The sequence below is a fragment of the Odocoileus virginianus genome, chromosome 18 (genome assembly GCF_023699985.2).
Source record: "Odocoileus virginianus isolate 20LAN1187 ecotype Illinois chromosome 18, Ovbor_1.2, whole genome shotgun sequence".
Taxonomy (NCBI): Eukaryota; Metazoa; Chordata; class Mammalia; order Artiodactyla; family Cervidae; genus Odocoileus; species Odocoileus virginianus.
The window spans coordinates 52,608,238-52,626,694 of NC_069691.1; positions in this window are offsets into that span (position 1 = coordinate 52,608,238).

The following is an 18,457-nucleotide window of genomic DNA, read 5'->3' on the forward strand; positions in this document are numbered from 1 at the left end:
ATACAGATTTCTCAGGTAAATGAATATTCTCAACTATTCTCAGCTAAATGAATATTCTCAGCTATTCTCACATAAATGAATACTCGGGAGAAATAAATACTTTGTTGATTTCACAAACATAGACAGACATTGGGCTTCCTGGTGGCTCAGATAGTAAAGAATCTGCCTGCAACGCAGGAGACCCAGGGTTTGATCCCTGGGTTGGGAAGATCACTTGGAGAAAGGAATGGCAACCCACTCCAGTATTCTTGCCTGGAGAATCCCATGGGCAGAGGAGCCTGGTGGGCTACAGTCTATGTGGTCACAAAGAGTCAAACATGACTGAGCAAGTAACACACACAGAGACATGCACCATTCCAGAGAATTTTTTTTTTAAAAGTAACCAGTAACCTAGCTGGAAATGGAGATTGGAAGGCAGCATTTACTTGGTCTGTATGTAAGGTATCAAAAAATAACAAACTAACGCAGAGGCTTCTATCTTGTAAGAAAGGAGGGAAGAAAGATTGAAGACAGGCAGGCAGGGAAACTGTTCACTGTTTCTCAATTTTCCCTGATTGCTAAAACTGATAAGAGTCCCTGGTGACAGCTTAGAATCTAAGCCTTAGATACTACATAAGTCTACTGGTCAGTATAATAAATGCTATTTATTTCAACTGGTTGACACATAGGGTCATCAAGCTTCTAAGAACTAAAAGAAACCATGAGAGAACAGTAGACTAAAACAGTTAACATACAGAAGTATGAGCTTAAGAACTCACCGATAAACCAGTCCAGGTAATTCTCTGAGGCAGATATTAAGTCCACATGGTTTTTAATTTATCTCTGTAACAAGTAAACTATTTCCAGGAAGTTTGCATTTCATCAATGGACTTGAAAAATAAGAATTATTATTTTTATAAAAGACAATTTTAACTATGGAAGTTTTCATCCTAATATTGATGTTATATATTGGTATCAGATATTCTAATATCTAACATCTGTAAGATGTTACAAAAAACTCAAATGATCTTTTTAGCCATCCAAATATAGCACAAACATATGGTTACTTAAATTACTTTTCCAGAAAATAGTTGTCTTAGAAACTATTTCAGAAATAATCTGATAACAGTTATGTGTGCTCCATTACTCAATTGAGATAGCAGCCTTCTATGCTCTTTGAAGTTCTTTTAAGAGACAGGTGAAGGGTCATAGTAATAAAAGAACTTAGAGACCAAAGTAAGGATTGTTTTCAAAAAGTTAACAAAAATGCAATTGATTGTGAAAGAAGAAAATACCATATCATATAAACAAAGACTGTGCTGTGTGCTGTGTTTAGTTGTGTCCAACTCTTTGCAACCCCATGGGCTGTAGCCCACCAGGCTCTTCTGTCCATGGGGATTCTCCAGTCAAGAATACTGGAGTGGGTTGCTATGTCCTCTTCCAGGGGATCTTCCCAATCCAGGAATTGAACCCAGGTCTCCCGTGCTGCAAGTGGATTCTTTACCATCTGAGCCACCAGGAAAGCCCAAGAATACTGGAAAGGGTAGCCTAGCCCTTCTCTAGGGGCTCTTCCTGACCCAGGAGTTGAACCAGGGTCTCCTGCATTGCAGGCAGATTCTTTACCAACTGAGCTATCAGGGAAGCCCAAGCAAAGACTAGATGCTGTTTATTGCTTCTTTGAAATAAAGAAAAATCATCTAAAAATATGAATAAGTCAGCAGATTATGTTTTTAAAAATCAGTAAATGAACCATTGACTATCTTTACTGTGAAGATGTATATTCATTGCATATGGGAGGCCTGACTTTTGATATAATACACATAAGAACAGCAATACTATAATAAATAACAAAAATAAACATGCTCTTTGGGCAAGGTGCATTGTTATGTGCCATATGGAGCATAAATGAATTAAAGATATATTCAACCATTATTTTCAAGTGTGGAGATTGTTTCAGGTTCTGTTTTAAGTGTTTTACATAAGTTATCTCTGTGATCACCACAATAGCATCATAAAATAAGTAACGTTATCACCATGTTAAAAGAAGGATTTTTTTTTTTTGATGTTATACTTTTAGAACTTGGCAACTAGAACATTCCTAAATGGTAGTTTTCTAAGACTATCCAAAAAAGGGCAAATCACAGAGGATTATTTATCCATTCAATTTGTTATCTTCTATCCTGTCTCAAAAATAACACGAAACAATATACAAAGTGCAGGTTTAAAAGGTTAACAAATTGTGATAGTACATTAGAACCATAAAAATAAAATGTAAGCAGGTGAATCATAGTAAGTTCCCAGGATCAGAAAGAAGTTTAATAAGTTCCTCAGGAGAGACAATTTTTTTTCCTTCCTGGAACTAAGTTCTAAAAGACTGTCTCAGGTGGGGATTTATAGGGCACATTAAATAATGTAACAGGCGGTGTCAGAATCAATGAAGGGGCAAATGTGATAAGCTTCTTGCTTGCTGCGGCCTCCATACACCTGCAAATAGCCCATGACACCGCGGTGCCAGGAGGGCCTCTGCAAAGGACAGACTGATGCCAAACACACTGCTTTTCAGCCACAGGATCTGACTCAAGGACACAGCTTCAAGCCTGCCAGGAAGTCAGTGCTGGTTATTGCTGGCATTATCATTATTTCTAATAATGCTTCTTTCAAATGGGGCATTTTTTCCTTTTCAAAAAATTATTTATTTTAAAGGATAATTGCTTTACAATCTTGTCTTGGTTTCTGCTATGTATCAACAGAAATCAGCCATACGTATGCTCATGGAAAATTTTTTAACAGGCTGGAATAGGGCAGTTTGGGTTTGTTTTAGGACAAGAGCCTAGTAAGCTCCTTGATCAGCCAGTATCTTATATCCATTCCCACACGGGACTCAGGGAACCACTAGGAAAACAAGATCTTTCTCAGCAGGTCACTTCTGATCCACTCCTGGAGAGATTACATTGTACAAGGATAGAAATTAATGGTCATGAAAACTGTACAATGTCAATTCAATAACACCATTTTCAGCATAGGTTTGTAAAATATAATGCTTAATAACAATTATTATAATGACATAAGAAAGAATCAATCTTTTCCCAAAGAGTATTTGGAAGATTGTGGTTTCCAAGGATTGAGATGAGGGTTATTTTGAAGTTATATTAGAGATTCTTTTGAGTTATATTCTTAAATCTAAGATTTTTATGCTGTTTTGGATAATCCATAGCCTTTCCAACTCTATATTAAGGGATTCACCAGTATATACAAATTTATAATTTCAAAAAGGAGATTGGCATTTAAATAATTTAGATTGATGGCATTACCCTGTGATTTCATTTTCTTCATTTTCTACATGAGTAGCAAACAGACATTTCAACCAAGTTGCATGAATTTTACAGGCTGGGGAAAGCTGAAGACAGCAAAACATTAGAGTCTTTGAAATCCCCAAAGTAGTAAAAGTTTCATGTCACAGGCTTAACTGCAGTCTTAGCAAAGCCTCGAAGGAGGCTCAGGTCACTTTCTGAAAAGCTGCAGAGAAGCGACTGAAGGCACAGGAGCGGCCCCAGTGCACTGAGCAAGGCTTCTTCCACAACAAAACTCAGGTTGTCTCAGCTTCTAAACACACACACCGCGTCACCTACTCAGTGAAATCTCCCAAGCACAGAGTCCTCTCTTCTCCTTGTCATGTGTCAAAACAAACAAGCAAGCAACCCCATCAAAAACAGGCAAAAAACCTAAATAGGCATTGTTCCAAAGAAGACATACAATGACCAAGAGGCACATGAAAAGATGCTCAGCATCACTCATTATCAGAGAAATGCAAATCAAAACTGTAATGACGTAATACCTCACACTGGGCAGAATGGGCATCATCAAAAAGTCCACAAACAATAAATGCTGAAGAGGGCATGGAGAAAAAGGAACTCTCCTACACTGTCGGTGGAAATGTAAATTAGTGCAACCACTATGGGGAGCAGTATGGAGGTTCCTTAAAAAATTAAAAATACATCTACCATAACCTAGCAATCCCACTCGTGAGCATACATCCAGAAAAGAAAAGTCTAATTTAAAAAGAATCATGCACCTCAAAGTTCAATGCAGAACTACTTACAAAGAAGTCATATATATATGTGTGTGTCATATATATATATATATATATATATATAAAACACCACTCACACACATACAATAGAATATTATTCAGCCATAAAAAAGAATGAAATTATGCCACTTGCAGCAACATAGATGGACCTAGAGATTATCATACTAAGTGAAGTAAGTCACACTGAGAAAGACAAATATCATATGATATCATTCAGATGTAGAATCTAAAAAAAAAAACAAGATATAAGTGAACTTATTTACAAAACAGAAGGAGACTTACAGACACAGAAAACAAACATAGGTTATCAAACAGGAAAGAGGGAGAGGGATAAATTAGGAGTTTGAGATTAGCATACACACACTGTATAAAGTAGATAAACATCAAGGACCTACTGTATAACATAAGAAACTATATTTAATATCGTGTAATAACCTATACTGAATAGATATATACATATAACTGAATCATTTTGCCATACATAGCATTGACATTGCAAATCAACTATACTTCAATAAAAAGTTGTTTTGAAAGAACGCATATATTCATATAACCAAAAAGAAAAAAAATCAGCTGCTTTTACCTACTATATGCTATTTGATTTTTTTTTAACCAAGGCAGTTAATTGCTAAGCTGAACATTAAGAGTCATATGGCTCAATCAGAAACTAACGTTATTCTGTGCAGTGCTGACTTCTAAATTTCCTCTGTGAGCCTAGGTCTTTACCTGACACTGCCTGAAGTCTCTGAGAAAGTCAATAACCTCTTCAATCACTGTTAAATAGTAAGATGACCTCCATTCACTTTTAAGCATAAGGACAGTCATAAATACTAATAGATCCAGCCTGGTGCAGTTTTCTAAGAGCCTGACTTTTATTTAAAGTTGAACCTCTCGCCTCTCCTGGGCGAGACAAGCTTGGGAGGCTCTCGCCGGGTTATATTCAGCTTCGGTCCTAGTTCCCACCCCTTGCTTCTGCGCCTCTGATCTGGGTAGGTTTGGAGCAGAGGGAGCAAGAAACGTCAAGGGCAGAACAAGTGTCGTCAGGCCGGTTTCCCCAGGCAGGAGGGGATGTGACTGTTAGCTCCCACGGACAGCTAACTGCTGTCCTGGGATGGCACGTGTGGACTTCAGGCCAGGCTGAGGACAACAGCGCCGCTGGAAATCCAGGAGCCCATTCCCCGCTGCAGAGTTCTCCAGAACAGAGTTTAAAGAGGCTTGAAAGCGGCTCTCTCCCCTTGGGGACTCACTTCTGGTCCACAAGAAGCACCCTCCTGCAGGCGCGCCCATCATCGGCGCCTGATCCGCAAATGAATTTTACAGGCTGGGAAAAGCTGAAGACAGCAAAACATTAGACTCTTTGAAATCCCCAAAGCAGTAAAAGTTTCATGTCACAGGCTTAACTATAGCCCTAGCAAAGCCTCAAAGGAGGCTCGGGTCACTTTCTGAAAGCTGCAGAGAAGTGACTCTGCCTCATTGCTCCGCCCGCCCTAGAAGAACTGGCCTCTTGCCTTAAAGCCCTGGACACGCGGCACCTATTCCCCACCCACGCCTGTGCTCCGCGGACCGCTTGGTGTTCTCTGATCCTGCAGCGCCCTCTCCTGGACCTTCACTTTGCAATTCATCTTCGCAATTGGGGAAGATGCTAAATTCACGGCATTCATAAGGACTCTGCTCTCTTGACTCCCCCGCAGCGGGGACACGTATGTCACATTCTGTGATTCATCACTGAACATATATGCAAAGGAAGCAAGGTTTCCAAGTGTGTGCCCCTCACCATCCAAAAGCAGAGATGGATGGGCATCTAAAGCTTCTGCTATGATATCAAAACTAAAGGAAAATCCCTGTAGCCTCTCTCCTGGTATATCAGAAACATGAAACTAAAACACCATGGGCCAACTCCCTCATCTCTTCTGTTCAGGGGAAACCATACCCAATTTCTATTTTAGAGATAGCAGTCTTCTTGTGTAACAGCCCTAGGTATCCCTGCAAAGACTCAGGGAACACTCCTTAAAGCAGTTGGTTCTCCCTGAAAGATCTCCTTTAGGTATAATACAACTTGGGGCTTTCTGTCAGGCCCAGGCATAAGCTTGTACAAGGGGGGTGTAGTTATTCATCATTACACATTAATCTCCTGGATTCCATCTCCAAGTTTCCAGCTATTTCAAGCAACTCCAGAGCTGCATGAGTGTGTGTGGTCTGTAGTGCATTCCACTAGATTCGGGATCCACTAGATTCAAGAAGCTACAATACTTTGGCCGCATGATGCAAAGAATCAACACATTGGAAAAGACCCTGATGCTAGGAAAGACTGAAGGCAGGGAGGAGAAGCAGACAACAGAGGATGAGATGGATGGCATCACCGACTCAATGGCCATGAGTTTGAGCAAGCTCAGGGAGCCGATAATGGACAGGGAAGCCTGGCATGCTGCAGTCCATGCAGCTGCAGAGTCAGACACAACTTAGCAACAGAACAATAAGAAGTATATTCACGATGCAGGTAGTTCAGAGTTGGAAGGGCATCTGGCATCTTGGGCCAAAAGGTGTGTTACCCTACATCACCCAGGGGAAGAACTGCTGTTTTGTGCAGTGTGCTCTGAGCACCACCTGCTCAGAATCGTCTTTGGTGCCTGGTAAACGTGCCAACTCCCATGCTCAGCCCAAAGACACAGAGCCAGAATTTTCCAGGGCTTGAATGCTAGAAACTGCAAAGTGAAGAATCACTGTGTGCACACAGCAGAGTGTGAGAGACAAGGAGCAGACCATCAAAGAAGTAAGTGTCTGCTCCCCTGTAGTACCTGAGTTCGACCCAAAGAGTCAAAACGTAAAAGCGCAGATGAAAGAGGCAAAAGGGCGAGAGAAGAGGCGGGAATCAGGGTAACAAGAGAGACACTCTCATGTATGAGTGGGTGCTAAGGATGGTGTTACAGGTACTCAAACTGTTGATTCAACCAACAGTCCTGGCTATCTAAAGGGGAAGAGAGGAAGAGAATTTAACTTTTATTTTAGAAAGCAGATGAAAAGGAGGTGCCTGTTCCCATAGGCTGATGGCCCACCCACTCCAAGACATTAAACACCCCTGTGGACAGTAGCCCAGAACTGCCAGTTAAACCATCTCACACCTGATACATCAGTAGCTGTGTGTCCCGGAGCACCGATGGAGGAAGGAAAGACCTGACCACTCATCACGAGCTTTTATTCCCACCGGATTTTCCGCAGTGTTGCCAACAATACCTGCATCACAGGAGTTCTGTTCCTGAGAAGCACGGACAAGGGCCTTAATTAATGTTGGTATAAAATAGGGAGAAGGTAGGATAGGAAATGTACTGAGCTCTAACACTTTATTCCATTTTCACCCTCTGCAGCATATATTATTAATTTCACTGATTTATTAGATGGGGAGTCTGGTACTCAGGGAGGTTAAGTAATTTGACTGACTTCCACTTATAAAGCAGTGAAGAGTCAACCCTGCTACTGTCAGAAAATCTGCTGGATTCATTCAAGGATGAGGTAGTACACAGTGAATCCAAAGGCAGTGAATATGAGCTCCCTTCTCCTTTAAAAATGAACCCTCCAAAGTCTCATGGGGTGAAGCAGGATGAAATAGTTGAGTTACAGCACCAACTTCAACTCAGACTCATTGAGGGTGGGACATATGTATTCATCACGGAGTCCATATGCTCAGGATTTTACCCATCGTAGATGTTCACTACTTATCTGCTGAATATTAAGTACTTAAACACGATGTTAAAAGACAGCATGAAAGATTCAATTCCTCATTGGAAAGACCCAAGAAATGACAGGAAAGTCTCAAAAGCAGCAATAGGGACAAACCTGGACATTTTAACATAACCAGCTAGAAGCATTCATGCTGACAGTGCCTAGTCAAAGAGACACACCAAAATGAAAATCACTGCTTTCTTCTTTTTAACCAAGAAAGCCCAGCATCTGTCTCCTCCTTTTCCTGGAGCCTGATCACAGGTCCTCCCAACCGCACCCCCCCCTCCCCACAGAGCTGTCACTGCTTCTGAGGCCGGGGGGCAGCTCACAGTGTGGGTGTGCACAGCCAGGGCATGTGCGGCGACTGTGAATCCCACGTCCGTGTCACCAGCAGAGTTGCTATGACATGGCCATCAGCTGTGCATGTGAAGGTCAAGGGGTGTCCGGGCTGAGTTCCGAGTGCCTCCTTGAGGACTCGGCCTGGGGCACACACGGCTGCGTGATCGACCCTGTGTGTGTGCGTCAGTCACTCAGTTGCGTCCGCCTCTCTGCGACCCCATGGACTGTAGCCCGCCAGGCTCCTCTGCCCACGGGACTCTCAGGCAGGAACACTGGAGTGGGCTGCCATGCCCTCCTCGTTGGCCCTGCGGCCTCCACCAGAGCTCTGGTAGGTAGAGAACAGCTGTGAAACCCTCCGAGCTGACCAGTAGTGAGGCAGGTCCTTTGTACACCCAGGAGCTCTGGTTACTCTGAAGTTCATGTTCATGAATCCACATTTCCTTCCTCGAGCACCAACATACACACAAGTGCACACATACACACAAACAAGTGTGGCTGGTGAATGAGGGAGGAGAGAAAGACCAAAACCCCCTAAATCTAAGACTATGAGCCCAAAATCAGTCATCTGGAGTGGAATCTTCTCTTGATGGTGAATAAGACTTTTTCCTTTCAGTCTTAAATAAGACATTCTTCACCTTGGTTTTCTCAAAGTCAGCTCTTTTACCCTAAACAGGCATTCAAAGTCTGCTATGAGCAGCGACTTCTGTTGTGAACAGCAGCATCTAAGTGTCAATTTAATATTGGTCCCCGCTTGCCGTCATACACCTTGGGCCCTTCCTAAAGCTTCATCAGATTCACCTTGGGCCCCGTGGCTGAGTAACGGGATCAAATCCACTGCAATCACAGCAGAAGTCAGAGCAATTTTATTTGTCATCTTGAAAAGCCCAGACCTTGCTTCCAGATTCAACTTTCTCTTGAACTTGAACATCTGTTTTGCCTGGTTTGTGCTTCAGCAAGTTATCGTTTCTCTTGCTTTCATGCAAACCCTGAAAAATGCCAACGTAGCTGGACTTTTTACTGACTACCTTTGAACAGAGGTCTGCTTTACTACCCCGTCAACTGGCTCCATTTGTCTGCATGACAGCAAGTTAAATAAGAGCACTATTTTTATACAGAGAAAAGGGTTGTTTTTCTTTTAATGAAAAATGAACAACGTTAAATCTGCAAAGGATTGTGGGAAATGAGTCCATTCTGTTTCACTGAGTTCTAAAGCTGGGACACTTCACTCTGTATATCAGTGGGCACCCATCTGGGTATCTGGAGGGTGCCCCATGTACTTGCCAAGGCAGGCTGAACAACTGAAGTAGATCTTTTGGGTCATACCACCCACTCTCTGATTGGACAAGATTTCTTTAAGCAACAGATGGTTTGGGGCATCTGGATATTGATTCTAAAATAGATTCTACAACTTCCCTTGAAGAGATGATAACAGATACCTTAATATCATTTCCCCTGAATTTCCATGTGGCATATTAACAAATACCAACACACAAATGATCTGACCTAACCTCCTGTGTAATCTCCATTCTCTGCCTCCCATTTACCTTCTTTCTTATGACACTGAATGCAATTTTCTCATCATCGAAGAATAAACAAAGAATTGCCTGCTTCCCTAAGAGAAGCAGTGTGATTACGGAAGAAAAAGAAGGTGCACAGAGAGGAAGAAAACTCAGAGTCCCTAGCCACGTCCACTCAGACCTCCACTCTCAGGGCTGGCAGGATGTCAGAAGACAGATCCGTCTATGCTCCATGTGCTCTGCGCATTTTAATGTGACTTGTGTCCATAAGAAAGGCAGTCCTTCCCCTCAAAATCAGAGTGAAAAGGAGGAAGAAGATGACAAGCTCCAGTCTACAAAACTACTCATGGCTCTGCTTCTGCTCTGGTGATTACCTGGGAAGAAAGTCCATGAACTTGGATTGGAAATAAATAGCTCTTTATTATTCTATATGCCTCTAGGTGAAATGTAGCATTGCATTCAATTATCAATGTAGAAAAAGAAGTATTAGTGGAATGTGTCATTTTGTCACAAATAGCACAGGTGTGTTCCTATCACACTCTCTCTGTCACGGATATCTCAGAATGTGCTCATAATATGAAATCATGGTAGATATCAAACCTCTTCCAGGCTGCACCCAGTTTCCTGTTCACCAACTACTGGATCATTCCTCATCCCATAGTTATTCAGTTAATAGTGAAACCATACATGTGCAAACCAATGCTCAGAAAATGACTCTGTTTTCCAGGATTCCACATCTACAATAGTTTTTTTTACCAAAGTTGGAAGAAGATGAAAACTTAAATGTTAAAGTTTCACAAAATCAGATGGTTCAAATTTCCATTCTTAATCCTCTGTAGGACAGAACAATTTGTGAAACGTGACTGGTTCATGGTCCACAAGTAGTGAGCTTTCACATTGATAAACGTGGAAAAGATGACACTGAACTTTAACTTGTCTCTATTTCAAGTGACTTGTCCTGTGAATTAACACATGAATACAAAGGCAGTGTGTATTACTCTATTGCAAACCTATTAAAAGATTCATATGCTTCACCAGACTACTCAGAGTTCTGTCTTAGTTCCCTACTGCTGCTCCTGTTATAAATTACCACAAATTCAGAAACTTACAGCATATGTTTGTTATTTTATAGATCAGGAGGCCAGAAGTCCAAAAATAGGTGTTTCACAAGCTAAAATCGAGGTGTCAGCAGGGCCCCACCATGATGCAGGAAAGATTCTGTCTTCAGCTCCAGGGAGGACCACATTTCTCGGCTCATGTCCTTGATCACATCACTCCAATATCTGCTTCCATCATTACACCTCCTTCTTCAACCACTCAGTCTCCCTCTTTCACTTATAAGGAAACTCACAATCGCACTGGGTTCACCTGGATAATCTGGGATGACCCTAAATTCATCTGCAAAGTGCCCTTTGCCATGTAAGGTAACATTTCCACAGGTCCAGGATTAGGATGTAGGTATCTTTGGGGGCAACTGCACTGCCTCCCACCATGTCCATACACACACACACACACACACACACACACACACACACATATGTTAAGAAGCCCTGTTCTATTCTCTGCCACCTTTTCTGATACTGCAAACATATCAATGACACTCTCTGCAACACAAAATACTGTGCCACATTTTTCAATTTTGTCAAAAATCTAATTCAGCTAATTATTATGCTTGATATTCACAGCCACCTTCTAGAGAATAGGACAGCATTGTAATCATAAAAACTCAATGGAAAATGATAGTATATACAGGTCTAAGACGTTGGAAAGTCTAGAATTTATACAAAATCAGTACAATATTTTGAATAAAGCAAAATGATTTCAAGGAGCACAAGTATCTTACATCCTTCTGAGGTACCAATGTAAGAGCTTCAGTGAACAAACCCAGAAGTCTCTTTTCCCAACAGGAGGACACCTGAACAACCTATCCTTAAAGTGAGGTCAAAGCTGATTGACAGAGCAGACTACAAAACATGGTTACAAGAGTTAAAATTCTATTTCTTTTTAATCTTACTGAACATTTCTCAACTTGCCACACAATATTAGAAAATAGATGAAAAGGTCATTTCTGGCACACACATCACCATTTCCCCCTCTCTTTTTGCCAATTAAGTACTGATAAATTTATTTGATATTCTTAGATATTTAAAAACCTAAAAGAAACTGTGCAAATACAGTATCCAGTGTTTATAAGTGATCAAGCTATAGTCCAGTCTCTTCTGCCCCATCTGCTCTCCTGTTTGCACCTAAGAAAAGAGACGAGTCGGTGGGGGTGGTGGGAAAACAGCTCTTAGTTCTTCGGCTTTGAGCCCATGGCCTCTGTTGTGTTCTCTCATAAATACCTGATTCTACAACGTGTTTACATTCATCCGTAAGGTACCTCACATCCTGTTAGAAATTATCAGTACCTACCTTCAAATGACGGGCTCCCCTGGTGGCTCAGTAATAAAGAATCCTCCTGCAACACAGGAGAAGCAGGAGATTTGGGTTCGATCCCCGCATCAGGAAGATCCCCTGGAGGAGGAAATGGCAAACCACTCCAGTACTCTTGCCTGGAGTATCCCAGGGACAGAGGAGCCTGGTGGTCTACAGTCCATGGGGTCACAAAAGAGTCAGGCACAACTGAGCATACACAGCACACCTTCAAATAATAATCATTAGCATGAAATTATTCTAACTGTATAATTTGTTCATATGATTTTAAAGCTCTAAAGTAGCTTGTTGATGTGAAGTAGATCATGGTTTTTTTCTAATAATAATATTTTTACTATAATATGTGTATTTATACACACACATCATATACATGTGCATCATGTCAAAAAGTCAGGACTTTTCTTTAAAGAACAGATTAGTAGAAACGTCTCTCCTCCCTGATACAGTGGTTATAAGGCTATGGCTCAAGCAGGCCAAGTTTTCAGCTACTGTCACCTTGCTGCTTTTTTATTGCAAAGCTGCTGCAGGATTCATTTTGCTCTAGAATAAAAATCACATTATTAGTCTCAAAATAAAATAATTTAATAGAAAAAAATTCTCCAGATATTCTCAAATACTTTTGTAGACTCCTGGTTTCTTAATCAAACTTGAAGCTTTCTTGAATCCAATAAACTTTAATAGACAATTTTTGTCCTTTCCTTCATTTACATACAAATTCTTTTCTCCTATTTAAATGCCATCAAGTTATCTTAAATTAATGATGAGGTGGGACAATGGGAAAAGTGCAGTAGTCTCGGAGATAACATAATTATTGCTTTTGCAGCTTACTGCGGATGATTACCTCTGGGGCTGCCCTATTTAACAAAGGAAGCTAGAAGGTGCCCTGACTGCCTGCGGGCCTCCCAGGAGCATGACTGCCATCCCCAGCAGCCCACTGATGCGTCTCTCCTGAATAACTTTCTACCCTCAGGACTACATCAAGATTATTGTTCTGGGGCTTTCCTGGTGGTCCACTGGCTAAGACTCCACACTCCCGGTGCAGAGGGCCTGGGGTTCGATCCCTGGTCAGGGAACTAGATCCCACATGCTGCAACTAAAGAGTTCGCATGCCACAACTAAACCTCCTACGTGCCTCAAGTAAGACCTGGTGCAGCCAAAATAAATAAGAATAAATATGTTTTAAGATTATTATTTTGGATAATTTTGCTCCATTGTTAAATATTTGAAATTAAGAGTTTGTTTATGTATTTGTTGGCTTGTTTTTTATTATATATTACTAGTAGAAAACTTAAAGAAATGTGGGGAGCTGGTGTGGTACAATGAGAGTCAGGAAACCTGAGCCTGGTCTCAGGTGGGAAAGTAACCATTGCTCACCTCTTATGGGACCTTCAGTGAAGAACTAACTCTTGAGTGCTCAATCACCTGTTTTGTTTTTGCTTTTTCTTTTTTTGGAGAAACATTATTTTTCTTCTGATATAATGATCTGAGAATTGTGATTTTTACAGTTCACGAAACAGAGGGCAATTACTTAGTCAACATGGGTATACATTAATCATATGACCTTTCAGGGAAGGCTTGTGTACACCTTTCTTGGGTATCAGTGAAGATGTCTTTATTTCAACCACGTCAACTAATATTCATGACTCCTATCTTTGCTATTATGAAGATACATCAGGATTTTAATGAACTGTCTTTTTTTTATCCTTAAAAAGCACTGGCACAACCATTTATGATTCAGAATGATCTTCTGTCCTGCTTTAATACAAAAATAGATTTCCCCACCCCTCCACCCCATGCCGTGCTCCACAGATCTTGGAAACCTTAATATACAGATTTTATTTGGAGCGCTAGTTATCAGATATACAGCTTTTCAATTTTAATAAACCTTAAGACAAAAATTAGAGTAAAGCAGTTGATACAACATCACTGAGGCAATGCTTTTTGTTTAAAGGTCACTTTAAAAATGTGTAGTAAAATGGGAAAAGCAATTCTCTTAACAGCTGTAGCCACATCTCCTCATGGGGGGTTGAACTGAGAATATCCCTAAGGCTCCAAGAGACATCATTCTAGGGGAACTGAACTGTGGTAGACGAGGGGAAAATCTGCCAGTTTCTGCAGACAGGGAGAGGGTCTGGAAAAGAGTATAAGAGAAAGAAACAGCATGGACTCAAGACAACAGTGAAAAAGCAGGACTGCAGAGTGACCTCTGACTTCTGCGTGGGTCGTCTCAGTGATGACTGTAATTATTAAAGCCTGAGCAGGAAGGAACTGAAAACCAAGAGGCTGGTCCCTGCCTCTAGACCAGAAATCAGGACAAGTCCTTCCAAAAGGGCCAAAGAGCAAATGTCTCAGGCTCTGTGGTTCATGTGATCTGTGTCTCAACTATGCCACCCTGCCCTTGTGCATCCAGCCTCCCAGAGTGTGAATGAAGGGTGTAGCCCACAACTGTTCTAATAAAACTTTATTTGGGACACAAACATTTGAATTTTATACACTTTTCACGTTTCACAAAATATTGTTCTTTTTTTAACATTTTTCAACTACATAAAAATGTCACACCCATTCCCAGTGTGAGGCGAGAGCATGGGTCAGGGTCAGAGTTAGCCAGCTCTTGCTCTAGACCCAGGAAGTGGGGAAAGAAAGAGAGATGCATTTACCTGGAGGATGAGGAAGAAACTCAGACAGGCAGTGATTGTAGGGAGAGCTCTGGATGGTCACTGACTGGGGAGGAAGCTTTCATTGACTGTAATCAGATTCATAAGAAATTGCTGGGCCCCCAGGGATATTGCTGGAGAAGGGTATGGCATCCGACTCCAGTATTCTTGCCTGGAGAATTCCATGCACAGAGGAGGCTGGGGGTGGGGGAGGTTGGCTACTGCCCATGGAGTCACAAAGAGTTGGACACAACTGAGCAACTAACACACACACATGGATGTTGAGATTACAAGGACAGAATGGAAGTGTTGGGCAAGTGTATTCATTAGAACTCTGTAAATCATTCAAAATGACTTTGACCAGTGTGAAGAAAGAAAAATAGAGAGAGGTAGAATTCAAATAAGGACAGCATTTGTCTCACAAGTATGAGACAGTATGAAGTAAATCTCTCAATTTGCAGAAGAAAAGTTCTTTGAGGCTAAGATGGCAAAAGCCTTAGAAAGAAGAGCTTAATTTGAAAGTCCTATGGGGAAGGACTCCGGGAATGAGGAGCAAGTTGAATGAAGGGTTTTGCACTGCATGCTTGTCCAGTCATGTCCAACTCTTTTGAGACCCTATGGACTGTAACTCAACAGGCTCCTCTGTCTATGGGATTGCCCAGGCAAGAATACTGGAATGGCTTGTCATTTCCTCCTCCAGGGAATTTTCCAGGCCCAGGAATTGAACCCATGTCTCTTGTGTTCCTGCACTGGCAGGCAGGTTCTTTACCAACTGTGCCACAGGGGAAGCCCATGGACAGAGAAGCCTGGGAGGGCTATTTAGGGTCGGAAACAGTGAAGGGTTAGAGGCAAGCGTAAGTTAGATGTGCTGTGAATGACCAGAGAGGTCAGGCAATGAGAACGAAAATGAAGCTGTGGCTCCATCCTGCCTCCTACCCTTGGAGACCCAGGGCTCTGACCCACCTGGCTTCCAGCAGGACCACCTCTGAAGCCAGAATGGAGCAGGCAGGCCCAGGGGCACCTCGGCTGAGATACAGACCACCAGCCCCCCTCTGGGAACCAAGGGCCTGGGGAGAGGCCTGAGTTCCCAACAGTGAGGTTAAGGGCCTCCAGTGATGAAGGTGGCCAGTCTGTCAAGATGGGGATCACAGACAGATGTCCTGCTGACTCCTGACCGACTCCCAGGACCAGGTGGGACTTTGCGTCTCTCCCCCGTCCCCATCTTCCACCTCCGAGGAGGAAGAGCGGTCTCACAGCAGGCAGGTGGAGTGGGCCGCAAGGACACTGTTAGGACGCTGGGAAGGAGGGCGCAGCCTGGAGTGCAGGGAAGCAAAGAGGGAGTTCTGGGAGGGGCCTCCCCTGGGCGCTGCCCCTTCATGCCCTAACGGACGGCTTCTCCCCCTGGGAGCTGGTCCCTGTGTGCCTGGTGCAGGGACGCTCAAGCACCTGCTGGGACTGCTCCTGGGCTCACCTGTCCCTGCGTTTTCCCATCTGCAGGGGACAGGACCATGCCGTGTAGCAGAGGCTCAGATGGGGTTAGGAGGAGCCTGCTCCAGAACTCTAGGCTCCAGAACTCATCCGGATGACCCTGCAGCCTCGGCACCTGAGTCAAACTTGTTTCCATCAGAAACAACTGAGTGGTCTGTGCTGGAGGGTGGGCTGGCCTTCTGGGGCTGGAGCCAGGAGGGGGATGTGGGCGGGGCCCAGCAGCACAGCAGGGAAGAAAAGCCCAGGAAAGGGAGGGAGGAAAGGAGACTAGGAGCAGAGTTAACTCCTTTCAGGAGAGGACATTTCCCTTTTAAAAATTCCAAGAGGAAAATTTGGTGCTGGACCAAGTCTCTACAGTCTGGAGAAGAAAAAAATCCTTCCCAGATGGGTCCTCAAAACACAGTCCAAGTCTGAGGTCTGTTCCCATGGAAACACTGCTCTAGAACTGACAAGAGAGCAAGAAGCCTCAGTGCTGGAATCAGAGTGGACCAAAATAACCAGGACAACGATCCTCCTTAGATCACAAAGTCACCCTTAGCTGGAGAGAGGGAGCATAGGCTGGGAGACTTCCAATTTGAACCAGAGATCAAACTGCCAACATCTGCTGGGTTGTAGAAAAAGAAAGAGAATTCTAGAAAAACATCTACTTCTGCTTTATTGACTATGCCAAAGCCTTTGATTGTGTGGATCACAACAAACTGGAAAATTCTTAAGGAGATGGGAATACCAGACCACCTTACTACCTGCTGCCTGAGAAATCTGTATGTACATTAAGAAGCAACAGTTAGAACCGGACATGGAACAATGGACTGGTTCCAATTTGGGAAAGGAGTACATCAAGGCTGTATATTGTCACCCTGCTTATTTAACTTCTATACAGAATACATCATGCAAAATGCTGAGTTGGATGAAGCACAGTTGGAATCAAGATTGCCAGGAGAAATATCAATAACCTCAGATACGCAGATGACACCACCCTTATGGCAGAAACTCTTGATGCAAGTGAAGAGGAGACTGAAAAAGCTGGCTTGAAACTCAACATTCAAAAACTAAGATCATGGCAACCATTCCCATCACTTACAGCAAATAGATAAGGAAACAATGGAAACAGTGACAGACTTTATTTTGGGAGGCTCCAAAATCACCGCAGATGGTGACTGCAGCCATGAAATTAGAAGACACTTGCTCCTTAGAAGAAAAGCTATGACTAACCTAGACAGCATATAAAAAGCAGAGACTTTCCTTTGACAACAAAGGTCAGTCTAGTTAAAGCTATCGTTTTTCCAGTAGTCATGTATTGATGCTTCTGAACTGTGATGTTAGAGAAGACCCTTCAGAGTCCCTTGGGCTACAAGGAGATCAAACCAGTCAATTCTAAAGGAAAACAGTCCTGAATATTCATTGGAAGGACTGATGCTGAAGGTGAAACTCCAATACTTTGGCCACCTGATGTGAAGAACTGAAAAAGTCACTGGAAAAGACCCTGATGAGGGAAAGATTGAAGGCAGGAGGAGAAGGGGACAACAGAGGATGAGATGGTTGGATGGCATCACCGACTCAATGGACATGTGTTTGAGCAAGTTCTGGGAGTTGATTACTGACAGAGAAGCCTGGCATGCTGCAGTCCATGGGATCGCAAAGAGTTGGACATGACTGAGTGACTGAACTGAAATGAACTGGGAGTATTCCTGCTTTTCTCCATGGGATGAGAAGCTGAAGAATGAGAGAGCCATGGGGACATGAGTGTCTGAAGCATGCAGAGTTCAGGGGACCATGGCCTCACTGGATAAGCTTCCTGAGAGCAGGGAGGCACCTCTTCCTTCCTGCTCTTTGAGAAACATATGCTAAGGAGGTCAGTTCAGTTCAGTTCAGTCACTCACTCATGTCCAACTCTTTGCAACCCCATGGACTTCAGCACGCCAGTCTTCCCTGTCCATCACCAACTCCCAGAGCCTACTCAAACTCATGTCCATCGTGTCAGTGATGCCCTCCAACAAGACCAGGAATATGACGTCTCTGACCAGTACTCAAATAAATAAATAATAAACACCAGATGCAGCTTATGGTCAATAAGGGAGTCTGAGCATGTTCCCTAATGCATGTGCAGCATTGACTTGGAGTAGAAAATGCAAAGGGAGCAGACATTGTGAGTCTTCTGAATGTCTGATTTGCCTTCTGGAGGAAACAATGAACCATTGACAGGCAATTTGGATCCACCACATTAGTCTCAGATGGAAAAG